Here is a 17,281-nt window from a genome sequence, read left to right as displayed (position 1 = left end):
ACTAATTAAAAAAATTTATAAATTCATTAATTCACTAGCTCTACTTTTTTAGCAGACATTGTCACCTCAATATATCTAAAATGCTTAGATGTGAAATAAAGAATGAATCTTATCCAAATAAGCACAGGCAGGCATTTTATAAACAATACACATTGAACTATGGTTGTAATCTGACACTGTCTTCTAGATATAGAGATACTAGCAAAGAGCCCCTCCCTCTGCCTTTCCTCTCCTTCCTCTCCCACCGTTTCAATGACTAAGTACAGACAAATGTCAGAAACAAGAGGCGGATTAACAAAGGCCACGCCCAGAAGATAGTCCTTTCTATAAACTAACACAAGGACATTTCTATAGGATTATTTTACTACCTCTATTTTTAATATACTTTGGACATGAAGACTTATCCTTTAATACACAGCAATAAGTAAAATGCCTATATAAAACAATGGTCAGACAGTCTGAACTTGTCTAACAACTCATGGGCCAAGAATTCTTCCCTCTGCACTTCCTTCCCTGCCCTCACCACCTGTCAGCATACTGCTCCAAGACATATAGTTTAACAATTCCATTCCCCAAATATAAGCATTCCTATGTATTTACAGAAAAAATATTTTAAGTGTTATTTTACATTATTTACTTTTAACATATGTTGTGTACTTCTAAGCATCTTGAAAGACTAGATGTTTCAAATAGGTACAGTTGCATTGAATAAACCACACATATGTAACAAAGGATATAATCTGAAAGTGGCTTTTAAATAAGAACGTTCTGACTTCCGGAGAAGATGGCGGCTTAGTAAGACGCACGGGTCTTAGTTCCTCCTCCAGAAAAGCAACTAAAGAAACAGAAACAATACGAAACAGCTTCCGGAGCCATGAGAGAGACCAAAAAGACAGCGTACCCCATTCTGGAACGGCTGAACGGGCAGGGAGAATCCGCTGCGGTGAGATACCCGAGGGGCGCGCGTTTTCCCGGCCGGGGCGGCTGGTAACTGGGGTCCCCTCCACACATGTGGCTCCCCGGTCTGACTGGGAACGTTGGATAGCGGGGCCCTCCCACCACGCTTGGCGTCTCGGGCCAGCTGGGCAATTTGGACCAGCACTCTCCCAAGCCGCGGCGGCCGTTGACCCCCCATTCACACGGGGTTTCCCAGGCCGACTGCGAGATTCGGATTGGCAAGTTAAAGGAGCCACAGCATCTTTTACTGGTGGGCCCCGCAGACAGACGAGCGCCACGAGCGCCACCTACTGGGCAGGAAAAGAAAAACAGAGCCCAGAGATTTCACAGAAAAACCTTTCAACCAGCCAGGTCCCACACCCAGGGAAATCTGATCAAATGCCCAGACGCCAGCAGAAAATAATGGATGACGCTCGGAAAATTGAAGATATGGCCCAGTCAAAGGAACAAACCAATAGTTCAAATGAGATACAGGAGCTGAGACAACTAATGCTGAATATACGAACAGAAATGGAAAAACTCTTCAAAAACCAAATCAATAAATTGAGGGAGGACATGAAGAAGACATGGGTTGAACAAAAAGAAAAAATAGAAAATCTGAAAAAACAAATCACAGAACTTATGGGAGTGAAGGACAAAGAAGAAAAAATGGAAAAAACAATGGATACCTACAATGGTAGATCTAAAGAGACAGAAGCTACAATTAGTGAACTGGAGGATGGAACATCTGAATTCCAAAAAGAAACAGAAACTATAGGGAAAAGAATGGAAAAACTTGAGCAGGGGATCAGGGAACTGAATGACAATATGAAGCGCACAAACATACGTGTTGTGGGTGTCCCAGAAGGAGAAGAGAAGGGAAAAGGAGGAGAAAAGCTAATGGAAGAAATTATCACTGAAAATTTCCCAACTCTTATGAAAGACTTAAATTTGCAGATCCAAGAAGTGCAGCGCACCCCAAAGAGAATAGACCCAAATAGGCGTTCTCCAAGACACTTACTAGTTAGAATGTCAGAGGCCAAAGAGAAAGAGAGGATCTTGAAAGCAGCAAGAGAAAAACAATCTGTCACATACAAGGGAAACCCAATAAGACTATGTGTAGGTTTCTCAGCAGAAACCATGGAAGCTAGAAGACAGTGGGATGATATATTTAAATTACTAAAAGAGAAAAACTGCCAACCAAGACTTCTATATCCAGCAAAATTGTCCTTCAAAAATGAAGGAGAAATTAAAACATTTATAGACAAAAAGTCACTGAGAGAATTTGTGACCAAGAGACCAGCTCTGCAAGAAATACTAAAGGGAGCACTAGAGTCAGATATGAAAAGACAGAAGAGAGAGGTATGGACTAAAGTGTAGAAAGAAGGAAAATCAGATATGATATATATAATACAAAAGCCAAAATGGTAGAGGAAAATATTGTCCAAACAGTAATAACACTAAAAGTTAATGAACTGAATTTCCCAATCAAAAGACATAGAATGGCAGAATGGATTACAACCCAGCAATACCACTGCTAGGTATCTACTCAAAGGACTTAAGGGCAAAGACACAGACGGACATTTGCACACCAGTGTTTATAGCAGCATTATCTACAATTGCAAAGAGATGGAAACAGCCAAAATGTCCATCAACAGACGAGTGGCTAAACAAACTGTGGCATATACCTACAATGGAATATTATGCAGCTTTAAGACAGACTAAACTTATGAAGCATGTAATAACATGGATGGACCTAGAGAACATTATGCTGAGTGAGTCTAGCCAAACACTAAAGGACAGATACTGTATGGTCCCACTGATGTGAACCGACATTCGAGAATCAGCTTGGAATATATCATTGGTAACAGAGACCAGCAGGAGTTAGAAACAGGGTAAGATAATGGGTAATTGGAGCTGAAGGGATACAGACTGTGCAACAAGACTAGATACAAAAACTCAAAAATGGACAGCACAATAATACCTAAGTGTAATGTAACTATGTTGGAACACTGAATGAAGCTGCACCTGAAATATAGTTTTTTGTTTGTTTGTATCTTTTGTTTTTGTTTTTTTTCTTTTTCCTTTTTTTATATAAATATATATATTATTAGTATTATTATTTTAATTCTCTTCTCTATATTAACATTCTATATCTTTTTCTGCTGTTTTGCTAGTTCTTTTCCTAAATCGATGCAAATGTACTAAGAAATGATGATCATACATCTATGTGATGATACTAAGAATTACTGAGTGCATGTGTAGAATGGAATGATTTCTAAATGTTGTGCTAATTTCTTTTCTTTTTTTTGATTAATAAAAAAAATTTAAGAAAAAAAAAAAAGATATCACCTTGTTATTCAAGATGTAATGGAGAGGCTGGAGGGAACTGCCTGAAAATGTAGAGCTGTGTTCCAGTAGCCATGTTTCTTGATGATGATTGAATAATGATATAGCTTTCACAATGTGACTGTGTGATTGTGAAAAGCTTGTATCTGATGCTCCTTTTATCTACCTTGTCAACAGATGAGTTGAACATATGGAATAAAAGTAAATAATAGGGGGAACAAATGTTAAAATAAATTTAGTTTGAAATGCTAGTGATCAATGATAGCATGGGGTAAGGGGTATGTTATGTATAATCTTTTTTTTTTTCTGTTTTCGTTTTATTTCTTTTTCTGTTGTCTTTTTGTTTCTTTTTCTGAATTGGTGCAAATGTTCTAAGAAATGATGAATATGCAACTAAGTGATGATATTGTGAATTACTGATTATATATGTAGAACAGAATGATCACATGTTAATGTTTTAGTTCGTTTGTTGTTAATTTTTTTAGTTAATAAATAAAAAAAAAAAAAAAAAAAAGAACGTTCTGGCTTAGAACTCTTCCCCTTCTCACCCCATCAACCCAGTGATTGTATCTACAACACTTGTAGGGGATTTTAGCAATTTGTTTTTACAAGTAAAATTCCCATGATTTCAGAGCAAATTCTTCTCTATGAATTTTAACACACAATGTACAAAATGTTGTAGTTTAATAACTCTACTCCTGTCATATGCTGGCAACTTCTTTTAACATTTTGAAGGATTAGATGATACAAGATTAGGACTTGTTTGTCCATTATATACAAAAAGTAAAATGAAATGAACAGAACATATAGAATGATGGTTTATCATGAGCAACTATAGACTTACTGGCATAGTCCATTGGCACTTCCTTCTCCCTCCTGCCTGAAACAGGACAAACAGAATGTGTTACTGCTCTGGAGGTGATTTGACCATTCCATTGCCAAAATGTATTTCATATGAATTTTAACAAAACAGTATCTACAAAATGTATTATTTTACTACCTCTACTTTTAATATACCTTGTGTACTTCTAAACATCTAAAAAGACTAGATGTTTCAAATAAGGACTTAAATTTGTCCACTATATACACAGTGGTGTTGAATAAACCACACATGTAACAATGATTATTTCTGAAAGTGTCTTCTAAATAGAAATAGTCTGTTTTAGAGCCCTTCATTTCTCCTGATTCCTTCTCTCCACCACAAACTCAGTGGATAAGTTATAGGCACACTGTCTTTATTATATTATTATTATTATTATTTCTTCCTTCTTCTTAATTTGGCTTATTTTCTTCTCTTTTTCTAGATTCTTGACTTGGGAGCTTAGATTATTGATATGAGACTTTTCCTCACTTTAAATACTGTCACTTAGTGCTATAAATTTCCCTCTAAGCATTGCTTGAGTGGTATCCTACAAATTTTTATGTTATACTTTCATTTTCCTTCACTTTAATGTATTTAAAAATTTTTCCTTCAGCGTCCCTCTTTGACCATTAGATGATGTATATATATATATTAGTTTCCGAGATTTGCAAACTTTCCTGTAATCTATTATTGATTTCTAGTTTGCTTCCATTATGGTCAGAAAAACTCTCTGTATGATTTCAATTCTTTTAAATGTGTTGAGGTTTGTTTTTTGCCTAGGCTGTGATCTATCTTGGTATATGTTCCATGGTTACTTGAAAAGAAAGTGAGTTCTGCTCTTGTTGGGTGGACTGTTCTTAATGAAAGGGTTGATTAGATCTCTTGAGTTTTCTATATCCTTATTGCTTTTCTGTCTAGTTGTTCCAGGACTTGTTGGGAGAAGGGTGTTGGGGTTTCCATCTGAATTGTAGATTTGTCTGCTTCTCCTTTCAGTTACACCACTTTACACTTCCCATATTCTACAGCTCTGTTGCTTGGTGCATGCACATTCAGGACGGCCCAGTCATCCTGGTAGATTGTTATTCTCTGTCTCTGGTATGTTTCTTTGCTCTGAAGTATAATTGTTATATTAACATAACCATTCCTGCCTTCTTTTGATTAATGTTTACATGATATATTTTTTCCTATCCTTTCACTTTCAGCATAGCTATTTTATACTGGACTTCGATTTCTTGAAGATAGCATAAAGTTGGCTCTTGTTTTTTAAGTCACTCTGCCAATCTCTGAATTTTAATTAATGTTTGCTGGCAGACTTTTATTTACCTAATTTATTTCCTTAAAATTAAATAATTAAGTAATGCATACACAGTGTATAAAATATACAAAACTGAAGGGAATATACTGAAAAGTCAGTCTTCTTCAATACCTTTTCCCAGGCTTTCTGTTTCCTTCACAGAGGCAACAGTGATTTCTTTTACTGTTATCTTTTACAGAGCTAGTTTTTACACATGCAAATGTTTATATGACTATCTCTTTTTATAAAGAAAACAAAGTAAGAGCAAAGTACATGCTATTTTGTCCCTTAATTTACATATACTAAACAGCATAATGTGGAGATCTTTCCATGTTAGTATATGCAGGGAATACTGGCAACATTTACATAAAAATATTTTCTTCCAGCTTCAAAAGTCTTAAAGACCAGTCTCTAAGTATACTCTCTTACATGGATGATTAAATTGGAAAATCGACATGATTTAAAAACATTGAAGGAGCAGAATAGAGAATGTAATTTATAATGAAATATATAAATTGCTAAATATACAGTTTGAATAAGAAATAATTTAGAAGAAACACGATGGAAATCTACAATTTATAAATCATGAATTTCAAGGGTGTCATGAGATTTTTGGCAACAACTGTATATGTGGCTAAAAATAATGGAATGAGACCAAGAAAAGAAAAGGCAATGCTTTAAGTCAAAATGTAGCCCTTGGAAATTTTATCAAATCCTTTATAATATTGACTTAGTTTGCCTGAGCTGCTCTAAAGAATCCCATACAATAGGTTCACTGAAGCAAAAAGCATTTATTTTTCATGGTTTCGGAAGCTAGAAGACCAAAATTGAGATATCAGCAAGGACATGCTCTTTACCCAGAGTCTACAGCCTTTGGTGCTATCTTGCCACAGCCCTTGGGCTTCCGTGGCTTACCCCTCTGCTTCCCATCACATGGTGACTTCTCTATCTTGGGTCTGCGCTTCTGGTTTATGCTGACTTCTAAGCTTCTACATCTTCTGGTTTCTGGTTTCTATTTGTTGACTGCATCCAAACTTTCTCCCTTTATAAAGCCATCTAGTCATAAGGATTAAGACTCACCCTGATTCAATTTGGCCACAAGGATCTTCAAAGTTCCTATTCACAAATGAGTGCAGACTTTCCTTAACAGATAATAACATCCTCACTGGTCCTGGTAACAAATGGGTTCACACCTACAGAAGTACAGAGTAAGAATCAAATATATCTTTTATAGGGTACATGATACCATCCCCAACAGCCATTATTTACGCAAATGAGTAAAGCCTAAAATTCCATGAAATAAAACTAAATTCTGAATGTTGGAATTTTCCTTTGTCCTTTATGAATTGCAAAATAAACAGATTTTTGAAAAGGGAGTGATTTGTGTATTCAACGAATATATATCATGTGCTTATGGCATTCCAGACACAGTTTTAATCAGTAGGAATACAGCAGTGAACAAGACAAGTTCTCTGAAATCTTGGAGCTCACATTCTGAGGGGGATTGGGTGGCAACACAGGGTTAAGTGTTACAGAGACACTGTAAGATTGTTTTAGGTTTGATGTTAGGAGGTGCTATTAAGCTGAGAAGCCCAGGAAACCATATTCCACAATTCAAGAAAAAGTCTACTTAGTTTGCTCTAGTTTTCCCTGTCCTACTCTGACCTCTGTCTGAGCAAATCCTTAAAGACAACACAGTCCCACATTCTTGGTAAAGCCTTCTAGAATATTCCTTCTATGAAGAAGAAACGCCACCTGATATAACAGTCACTCTAAGTAGAGGATGAGAGAGTGATTTATTTGGCCCAGTACAAGAGGGGTTAGAGAGGAGAATACACCAAGGCAGAGGGCCGGATGAGGAAATTCAGTTAAACATACTTACTGTTAAAATTAAATCTCTGCTCATAGTGGAATATCATACAGAAAGGATCCTCAAAATTTTTGGTTTCAAGAACCACTTATGCCTTCAAAAATTATTGGGTACCCAAAGAACTTTCGATTATGTGGGTTATATCTATAGATATTTACTAAGTTATAACTTAAAACTGAGAAATGTATTAATTCATTTTAAAATAACAATACTAAACCCATTTTATGTTAAAATAAATAACATGTTTTCATTAAAAATGACTTTTTTTCAAACAAACAACAAAAAAACAGTAAAAATAGATGTGTTGTTTCACATTTCTGCAATTTCTTTAATGCATGGCTTACAAGAAGACAGATGAATTTCTAATCTATGCCTCCCCATTTTATCTGCTGTGATATGTTGTTTTATTTAAACTATATGAAGAAAATCCAGCCTCACATAGATATGTAGTTGAAAATGGAGGAGTATTTTCACTGTCTTTTTCAGATAAACCTGTATATCTTTCTTTGATGCTATACCAAATCTTTCCAAGTAGAAATTTCTTAAAGGTTGGTTATAGTATAGATTCTGAAACCATATCAATGAAATTTTCATACTCTGTTGCATTAAAATCCATTGGTCTATCTTATGCTTTGATTGGATCTTTTACCCATGAATGATTTCATCACATTATTCTTACTTATTTGGAAAATATTGGAGACAGGTTTTCCAAAATTCTAATTTTTATTTGAAAGGTCATATTTTTCATGATTGTCAATACTGCCAGCTTGTTTTCATGAAGTGCCTTGAAGTCTCACTTCATTTGTCTTTGAGAAAATATTTGTCAATTCCCAGGTCTTAATAACCAAGATTTTTCTGTCAGTCATCTTTCAAGGAAAAATGGTGTTCTATGACAAAAATGGCCAGTTTAGTTCACAATGCACAATTGCACAAGTGTTTTTCTTCCTTATTGCTTTTCACCCATTGTCCTTTAATATGCAGCAGAAATATTTTATAAATACTTTATTTCATCACACAGAATCTTAAAAAGGCGTGTACTCAAGGGTTGAGAATTAATAAAATTAGTTTTCTTTTTCTACTTTGTCAGGTACATTCTTAAGTGAAATTGGCATTTTTGTTTGGTTTTTATTGACTGATAATGCATGATATCGAACAATAATATAATGGTGACCAGTATGGTTTGGTGCCACTGCGTTGATCTGTGCTAAGACACCAGAAATTTTATTCTCTGTTGCTTTTGTACCATCAGTTCAAGTAACATGATGAAAAAGACAAAGCATGTCTTACCATGTGTTTTGGTTTGCTAAAGCTGCCAGAATGCAAGAAATAGAATGACTTTTAAAAAGGTAATTTATGGGCTGGTGATGGTGGCGCAGTGGCAGTTCTTGCCTGCCATGCCAGAGACGCGGGTTTGATTCCCGGTGCCTGCCTATGCCAAAAAAAAAAAAAAAGGGACTTTATTAAGTTGCAAGTTTATAGTTCTTAGGCTATAAAAATGTCCAAACTAAGGCATCCATTAAAAGATATCTTGACTCAAGAAAGACCAATGGGTCCAGAACACGTCTATCAACTGGGAAGGCACGTGTGGCTGGCATCTGCTATTTTCCTTTGGTTGCTCATTTCAAACAGCTTCCCCAGGGGTGTTTTCTTTCCTCATCTCCAAATGCCTGGGTCTTGTGTTGGCTTTGTGGCTTCTTCCAAAATGGATTCCTCTTAAAGGGCTCCAGGAAGCTACTCAATTTGAATGGATGAAGACACATCTCCATGGAAACAACTTAATCAATAAGATCCCACCCAACAATACTGAATGAGGATTAAAGAACATGGCTTTCCTGGGGTCTGCAACTATTTCAAACTGGTATACCATATTTATGAAAGTAGTTTACCCTCTGGACTCTCTGGACATGAGGGATTTGTGAACCACTCTTTGAGAACCCCTGCTAGACAACAATACAACTGAATGATCTACAGCTACATGCAACAATATCATTGATGTCAGAAATATAATACTAAGTGAAGGAAGCCAGATCCAAAATATTATAGGCATTCATATGAAAATGTAAAAAAATAAAAACAGGTATAACTTATCCATGGTGTTTAGGTCAGCAGTTATCCTGAAAGATTCAGATACTGATGGGAAAAGGTCTGAGGGAAGGCTCTCGAGTGCTGCTAATGCTCTATTCTTGAGCCAGCTGTTGGTTACATGGATCTGTTCAGATTGTAAAAGTTCATTAAGCTATTACAGCTTATACACACTTTTCTGTGTATATACTATATTTCAATAAAAAGTAAAAAAAAAAACCAAAGCTTATTTTCTTATGATTTATTTCTTACTCCAATTAATCAAAGGCTCTGAGTGGTTGGATATGAGTAAGAATAACCAGGAATAAGTGATTTATTGCTTTTTGTAAACATTAGCAATATCAATTCTTTAAAATATTTTCCCTAATGTCAAATTTGAGTCTGTCATTTCTGGGATATTATGTGTTACAATATATATATTTTTTGTCCTTTGATAATTTCTCTTCCAGATTGTCAATTCCTGGAAGTTGATAGTTATGATTTATTTTCAGTGGTGACCCATATTATACATAGTAATTTCTTGTAGTTGCTGTTAAATTTAGTGTTAAAGTAATAAATAACTGTAAGTTATAACAATACAGTGTTGTGCTCAGTATCTTACTCTAATAGCAAAATTAGTCAAGTTTCATCTAGAATATGTTCAAGTTCATAAAAGTGCAACGTAACTTCAGCTCTGCAATATTTTGTCTGTTACATATTCAACTTCTTATAGTACACATTTTCTTCCTCCTCTATCCAATTAACTTTTCATTTATTTAGCATACCTAGAGTTTTACTTTATTTCTGAACAATAACAGCTAAGCTGTCATGTATCTTCATAGTCCCTACTGCACTTTCTGATCTCTCAATATTTGTGTACTAGTGCCTCAGGAAACAGAAATTTCATTTTCAAAACTTCTGAGGCAATTGCATCCATGCAATCTAGCATTTAATTGGTAATAAAACTGTCCACAGTGATAAGGGAAGGCTTTTATAAACCCTTTTCTTGTTAGGTGTGTGAAGTTGACATTTATCTAAATTGTTGGCTGTTCTAGTTTGCTAGCTGCCGGAATGCAATATACCAGAAACGGAATAGCTTTTAGAAAGAGGAATTTAGTAAGTTGCTAGTTTACAGTTCTACGGCCAAGAAAATGTCCCAATTAAAACAAGTCCCTAGCAATGGAGGCATCCAGGGGACGATACCTTGGTTCAAGAAGGCTGATGAAGTTCAGGGTTTCTCTCTCAAGTGAGAAGGCACATGGTGAACACAGTCACCGTTTCTCTCTCATCTGGAAAGGCATATGGCGACCACTGCTAGCTTTCTCTCCTGGCTTCCTGTTTCATGAAGTTCCCCAGGAGGCGTTTTCCTTCTTCATCTCCAAAGGTTGCTGGCTGGTGGATTCTGCTTCTTGTGGCTATGTGGCTCTTCTCTGCTTTCTCTGAATCTCTCATTCTCCAAAATGTTTCCTCTTTTGTACGATTCCAGTAAACTAATCAAGACCCACCCAAATGGGTAGAGACCCGTCTCCACCTAATCCAGTTTAACAACCACTCTTGACTGAATTACAGCTCCAGGGAGATGACCTAATTATAGTTTCAGACATACTGTACTGAATAGGGATTAAAAGAAATGGTTGCCTTTACAAAATGGGATTGAGATTAAAACATGGCTTTTCTAGAGTGCATACATCCTTTCAAACTGGCACATTGGCTGATAGGGAATTCATTTTTATAAGGGATTCCTCAGATCTGAAAAATAGTTCAACACAAGATGAATCACAAATTACTAAGAAAGAATTAAAAAATCAATACCTACCCAGTAGAGAAATGAAAAATCAAGTTCCCAATCTATTTAAATTGCATTCTCTGGTCTATTCTAAATGGAGTATAAAAGGTGAATTTTCCTTCACACAGTCCAGAAATCAATTGAAATAAGTCTTATTTTTAAAACAATTATTTACAAGAAAAGCTCACAAATAATACATCATTTGATCTTTTGTTGTATTGAACTCTTTAATTTTAACCACAATTTAAAAAAAAGAAAATTTACAATTGACTGTTAACTTGTTTATCTAGAAGTAATGCTTTTGGAATAAGTATGAGAAAGAAGACCAATTTTTAAAATGAATACATATCACCACAATAATAAGGGGTGATTTCAGTGTAATTTTTGGATATATGATATAATTATTGAAATATTTTGACAAATGTGCATATTAGAATGTGAAATGCCTAATACTGATTAGTAACTGTGAGTGCTTTTCTTTTTTCCTAACTGAACCAGAGTCAGATTTCTAATAAGCTGAACATGTACATCTCTAGCAGAGGTGGTGTGAAGGAAGGAGAAAATGCTCTCCGTAAAGAAGGATCTGCTCTAACTTCCCAGGGACTGCTAGAGACTGGGGAGAAAAGTGAGAAATGGAGAACAGTCACCTGCCTTACATGCTGAAAGCATGGAGGCAACTCTTCTAGCTTTGAAATCATATCATATATATGAGATGAGATTAACATACTCCATTTTATGAACATGAATGCAGAGGCAGTTGTACCAACTCTGTGTCATTTACCAACAAAAATTATTCACTGATCCTCTCTCTCCTTCTCCTCCCTTCTTTCTTCCTCACTCTCCCTCCCTTGCTTGGCTGAAGAAAAAAACCTATGGACTTTTACAAAGATATATACAGACTATTACTTACTGTATATAAGGCAGTGTGTCATATGGAAGCTATAAGGAGGTAACAGTTTGAATAATAAAGTTGTATGCAACATATATTTTAAAACACATGTGGGAGCACATTAGGTAGTAAAAGATTAGATGAGAGTCTAAAAATAAAGGGTATAAGAAGCTCATTTATGTTGCCAAGAAGGAGCAGGGGCATTGAGTTTACTTGAATAGCAGTGAAAGTAAAATTATAGATATGTTGAAAACACACTGATGCTTGTGGCTAATCAACCTTAATAATTTATATATACTTGGCAATTATTCTCCTTACCTGAGGTAATTTTCTAAGGGGTCTGTTGTGATTTCTGAGTATTTGTAGTTCTTACAAAAACAATAGTGAAAGAAAACAAACTATACTCAAATATAGGCGCACAACTGATAAATGTCATTACTGAGAAGTAAGTAGGCTAAACCAAGAGCTCCATACTTAAGAATTGTTCTATAACAAGAACCTATTCAGGGAGTAAAAGTCTTCCAATTTAGTTTCATCTCCATCTTCTTTGTCTTTATTTTTTTTTCCTTTGAATTTTTACAGCTTTCCACTCACTAAGCTTCATTTATTAAGCTGTCCCTCTAAGAAAAGTCAAACTCTTAGTGTGACATTCACTGTAGTTATTTTGTGACCAGCCTGATTCTTACTTGTCCTCATTTTGTACTTGTCAGTAAGAGAAATAAAACACAGCATGAGTCCTGAACCTAGAGAAATTCTTATACAGCCTCAACTGTCCATTAGCTGTAGCTACTGAGAGATAAGGTTGAAAGTCCTCTCTTGGTGTCATCTCTTAGTTGTTGTTTTTCTTTTTAATCTCAACCTGATATTTGATCCTAAACCAGTGGAGTGAGAACATTATAACCTATGTAACAGCGAGCAGTAGATACTCTTCCAAACATAATCAGCCTTCTGGAACGTGACAAATGGAGGGGAAAAATCAAATTGATTTTGGATTCTAAGAGTCTGTTTTATTGCAGATAGTAATTGGTGTTTTCACCTTTTCTAGCTGCTTGACTGCTTGTTCTCTAGGATTGGTTTTTTTTTTTTTTGGTTCTGCCCAACAGCCATCTTAGCAACTCCTCCCTGGAGTCATTTCCTGGCATGATATTTTTAGAAACCAAAATAACAGCATTTACAATGTAACAGCTAAACATTCCCATAAAGTGTCTTGATGCAACAAGCATTTTTGCATGGTAGTTTTAAACAAACCATTGATAATGTATTCAGACTGAACCTCTTCTGGGTGTCCACAGTTTTTGGCTAACCAAGAGGCTGATTGCAGCATTGTTCACCGTCACTCTATAATCACATCTGGCGTACACAGCTGGCTACATTCTGGCTTCCAAGTTTTTCTCATGTAGTGTCTTGTTTTAATTTCAGAACACACATTTATTCAAGGGGACTTTTAGTGTTAAAATTCAGCTACGTAATTCTCTTTAAAAAATGAAGCAAAGGTATGTTGTCTTCCTACATGGGATTATGAGACACCACAAATGGAATGTCAGTTGGACAAATTCAAAATATTTTGAGCTCTTTGGCTTCTTTCTTCTTAAAGATGATTGCCCATGCCTTTTCCAATAGAATTATTTACTTAGCCTTTTACATCCTTAATTTTCCATTTTAAATTTAGTGCAGCATAAACTCAGAGAGGTGCTTGGTAATAATATCCAAAGTGTCTGCAGACAGTCAATGTTCTTAAACCATGATTGCAAAGCCTCAAAAATAGATGCAGCCCCATCGAAGTTAAATGGAATGACTCAGTGTCTGGACCACTCAAAAGGTTTTTTTTTCTACTCAGGGGAAGGAAGAGACTGCTCACTTTAGTACTTAAAAATCATGGAGGAGGTTGGTTTTGTTGTTGTTTTTAAAGAAAGAGAGAGAGAAAAATGCCATCACAGGAAATTTGAATCAAAACAGAGCTTCTTAAAAACATGTAAACAAGAAGTTGGCTCACTTGTTTTCAGTACTTTTTATTTCCAAAAATTACATGCTAGGTCCAAACTATACCTGAGAGATCAATTTTTCCAACTCCCACAATATATAAATAAAGCCATCAGGCACCCTTTTCTCCTACTATAGAGATTAGATAAGATATACTCATTTCCCAAGACTCTCTTGTAGGAAGAAATAGGAGTGGCCATGTGTGACCAAGTTTGGACCAGCAAGATATAAGGGGAAATCAGCTGAGTTGGAAGAAAATAGTTTGATAAAAATTATTTTAAATTTCACTGGTTTTATGTTTGTGAATGGGAATGTGATGCTGGAACTTCAGCAGCTGTGTTAATCAGGGTTCTCTACAGAAATAGAAACAACAGGAGAGAACCACTGGATTCCCATGGTTCCATTCTGAGAATGGAAGAGTCCAAAATCCATAGGGTAGGTTGTGAAGCTGGTGGCTCCAATGATTGGTCTGAACAAACTCCACAGGAGAGGATTGCTGGCTGAAGAGCCAGTGAAAGAGTCTCTCTTCTTCCTTAAGAGTCTTCAACTGATCGGATTACGCTGTTGTGGGGGATGTGCCTTAGTTTCTCACAGATGTAATCAGCCATCGATGCAATCAACTGACTGATGATTTAATACATCAGCCTTCCAGTTTATCAACCAACCATGAAATATCCTTGCAGCAACGGTCATGCCAGTGCTTGCCTGACCAGACAGCTGGTCATAATCACTTGGCCAAGTTGACATCAGAACCTAACCATCACAGCAGCCATCTTGGGACTATGAGGTGGTAAAAACTGAGGATGGAAAACCAACAGAGTAGGACAGAAAAAGCTTGGGTCATTGATAACTGCAGTGAGCCACTGCACCAAATCTGGAGCATCCTACCTCTGGATTTCCTCCTATGTGAGACACTTGGTTATCTTTATTTCTTAAGCCACTTTTAACCAGTTTTTCAATTAGTCATCTCTGCACATTCCTAATTAATACACTCTGAGAAATTAAATACTCTGTTCAAATTCAGAGTTTTGGATTGGAATTTGACCTTTTAATTTCTTGTTCAATACCAGTCCCTCATACCACTGTTCCCTTGTTCTATCACCAATTAGTATCCCTGTGAGTGGCTGTTTCTAAGAGTGGTGCTGCAGTAAATTTTATTTGTCCTATATATCAGTGACTTCATTTGCAGTCCTTTTCACTAAAGGAAACTTCATAAGTTTTATAATCCATCTTTGCATGGAAAGGCTTGATCAAAGTAGGATCAGGATTATGGGTTGATTCATTTCTATATTGCAAGCCTTTGAGAAGAAGAGGTAATCATTGTGAGCCACATTAATATTGAGAGAATTTAATATGCCAACATGCTTGCAAAGTTGATTGTATTTCTGAACCTGAAAACGGTTTTAAGGGACAAGGAGATAAAATTGCATCAAAATGGAAAAGTATGAGCAAATATTTGATTAAAAGTTGAAGAGTAAGAATAAAACATGTGGGTAACAATGGCTCAAAATATAGATATTCTGGACCAAAATTATCTGAAAAAATTGAGCTTTTTTGCTGAATCTACCATGTTTTTAATGTAATATTATTGAGATATATTTACACATCATATGGTCCATCTAAAGTATGCAATCAGTGGTTCCAGAATCATTACATAGTTGTGCATTCATCACCATGATCATTTTTAAAACATTTACACTGCTTCAGAAAAAGAAATAAGGGGAAAAAAGAAAACCCTAAACATCCTTTCCCCACCATATTCCTGACAACTATTACTGGACTCAACTCAATTCTAAGACTTACAATACAAGTATATTAACTAAGACAGGGTAGTATTGTCAGAAATGTGTGTGTGTGTGTGTGTGTGTGTGTGTGTGCATGCCAGTGGAACAGAGAAAAAAACATCCAGAAGGAGATCCACACAAACATGGGCAACCAACTTTTTTTTTTTTGCTATATAGCTGTTATATCAAAGATCAGTGCTATTGGATAATAGTTCAACAACTTCAAGAATTTCCTTCTGCCTATTCTAAAACACCACACACTAAAAAGAAATGTTTGTATAATAAGTCAGTAGACACAGTCATTTGTTACATCCTAATTTCTCAGTCACACCCCCTCCCTCTCATTTGATCTTCCTCTCAATCTTCAGGGAAAAATTAACTTACTAAGGAAAACTTTCATAGAGACTTAGATAGACCCTAGAGTACTCCCTAGTATTTCCAGAAATACTGTTGGGGTGTGGCATACTGTGGTAGTTTGCAATATCTGAGTGAAGCTTGCATAAGCGTAACTGCCAGAATGACCTCTAGACTCTATTTGAAATCTCTTAGCCACTGCAACTTTATTTTGGTCCATTTCTTTCCCCCCTTTTGGTCAAGAAGGCATTTTCCATCCCACAGTGCCAGGGTCAGGATCATCCTTGGGAGTCATGTCCCACATTGCCAGAGAGGCTTGTACCCCTGGAAGTCATGACCCATGTAGGGAGGTGAACAGTGAGTTTATTTTCAGAGTTGGCTTAGAGAGAGAAGTCACATCTGAGAAACAAAAGAGGCTCTATGTGGGTGATTCTTAGGCATAATTACAAGCAGGCCTAACTTTTTCATTATAGAAATAACAAGTATTTTTGTGTAATAAAAAACTTACCTGATTAGTCTTCTTTATCTTTAAAACAACCATTTTGTAATGCCTTAAAAGTGTAGGGATGAAAAGACTCAAAGATTCAGGTTGCCCATGATTTGCCTTTAAGAGAGAATCCTTTAAACCATTACCCTCAGATGAGAATGGATTCTCTCCCAAAGGACCTAGGAAAGAAAGTTGAAAGTTTCCTATACAGATTAGAGAATGATCACACATCATCAATACCAATCAAATAATGTCTTAAAAGTACATCTAAAGAATAAAATATATAAAAAAAAAAAGGGTGGGCCATGGTGGCTCAACAGGTAGAGTTCTCGCCTGCCATGCCGGAGACCCAGGTTTGATTCCTGGTGCCTGCCCATGCAAAACACAAAAAGAGGCTATCTAGCTGTTATATGAAGGATACTAGATACAATGGACACTCTGCACTTTTCTCCATCAGGTTCTTATAAGACAGTGAGTTTTCCACTAGGCTGTCAAATGACCTATCACAGTTCACTGTTGTGTTGTAACTGGGTTTGTTTTCCTTCAGCTGGCAGAGTGCCTTCATGGAGCAATGACTTAGTTTAGAAAGTGCCCTTTGGAAAAAGAGACCTGATTTCTACGGAGGTAGC

At 36.1% G+C, this 17,281-nt stretch overlaps 1 protein-coding gene and 2 long non-coding RNA genes across 5 annotated transcripts in view; 2 read left to right on the top strand and 1 right to left on the bottom strand.

Moving 5' to 3' along the window:
- LOC143665559 (uncharacterized) overlaps nt 1-6,726 on the bottom strand; it is a 51,779-nt gene extending 45,053 nt beyond the window's left edge. Inside the window, exons 1-2 of the long non-coding RNA XR_013167055.1 lie at nt 6,522-6,726; nt 4,130-4,165 (exon numbers count right to left, since the gene is read on the bottom strand). This is a non-coding gene — a long non-coding RNA (uncharacterized LOC143665559). The remainder of the gene's footprint in view (nt 1-4,129; nt 4,166-6,521) is intronic.
- Nucleotides 1-17,281, top strand: part of LOC143665564 (uncharacterized) — a 398,448-nt gene that overhangs the window by 265,470 nt on the left and 115,697 nt on the right. The window lies entirely within an intron of this gene.
- LOC143665565 (uncharacterized) overlaps nt 1-17,281 on the top strand; it is a 302,502-nt gene that overhangs the window by 264,150 nt on the left and 21,071 nt on the right. The gene's annotated exons all lie outside the window — the stretch shown is intronic.

The sequence above is a fragment of the Tamandua tetradactyla genome, chromosome 21 (assembly GCF_023851605.1).
Source record: "Tamandua tetradactyla isolate mTamTet1 chromosome 21, mTamTet1.pri, whole genome shotgun sequence".
NCBI classification, from domain to species: domain Eukaryota; kingdom Metazoa; phylum Chordata; class Mammalia; order Pilosa; family Myrmecophagidae; genus Tamandua; species Tamandua tetradactyla.
This window is presented reverse-complemented; position numbering and strand designations above follow the sequence as displayed.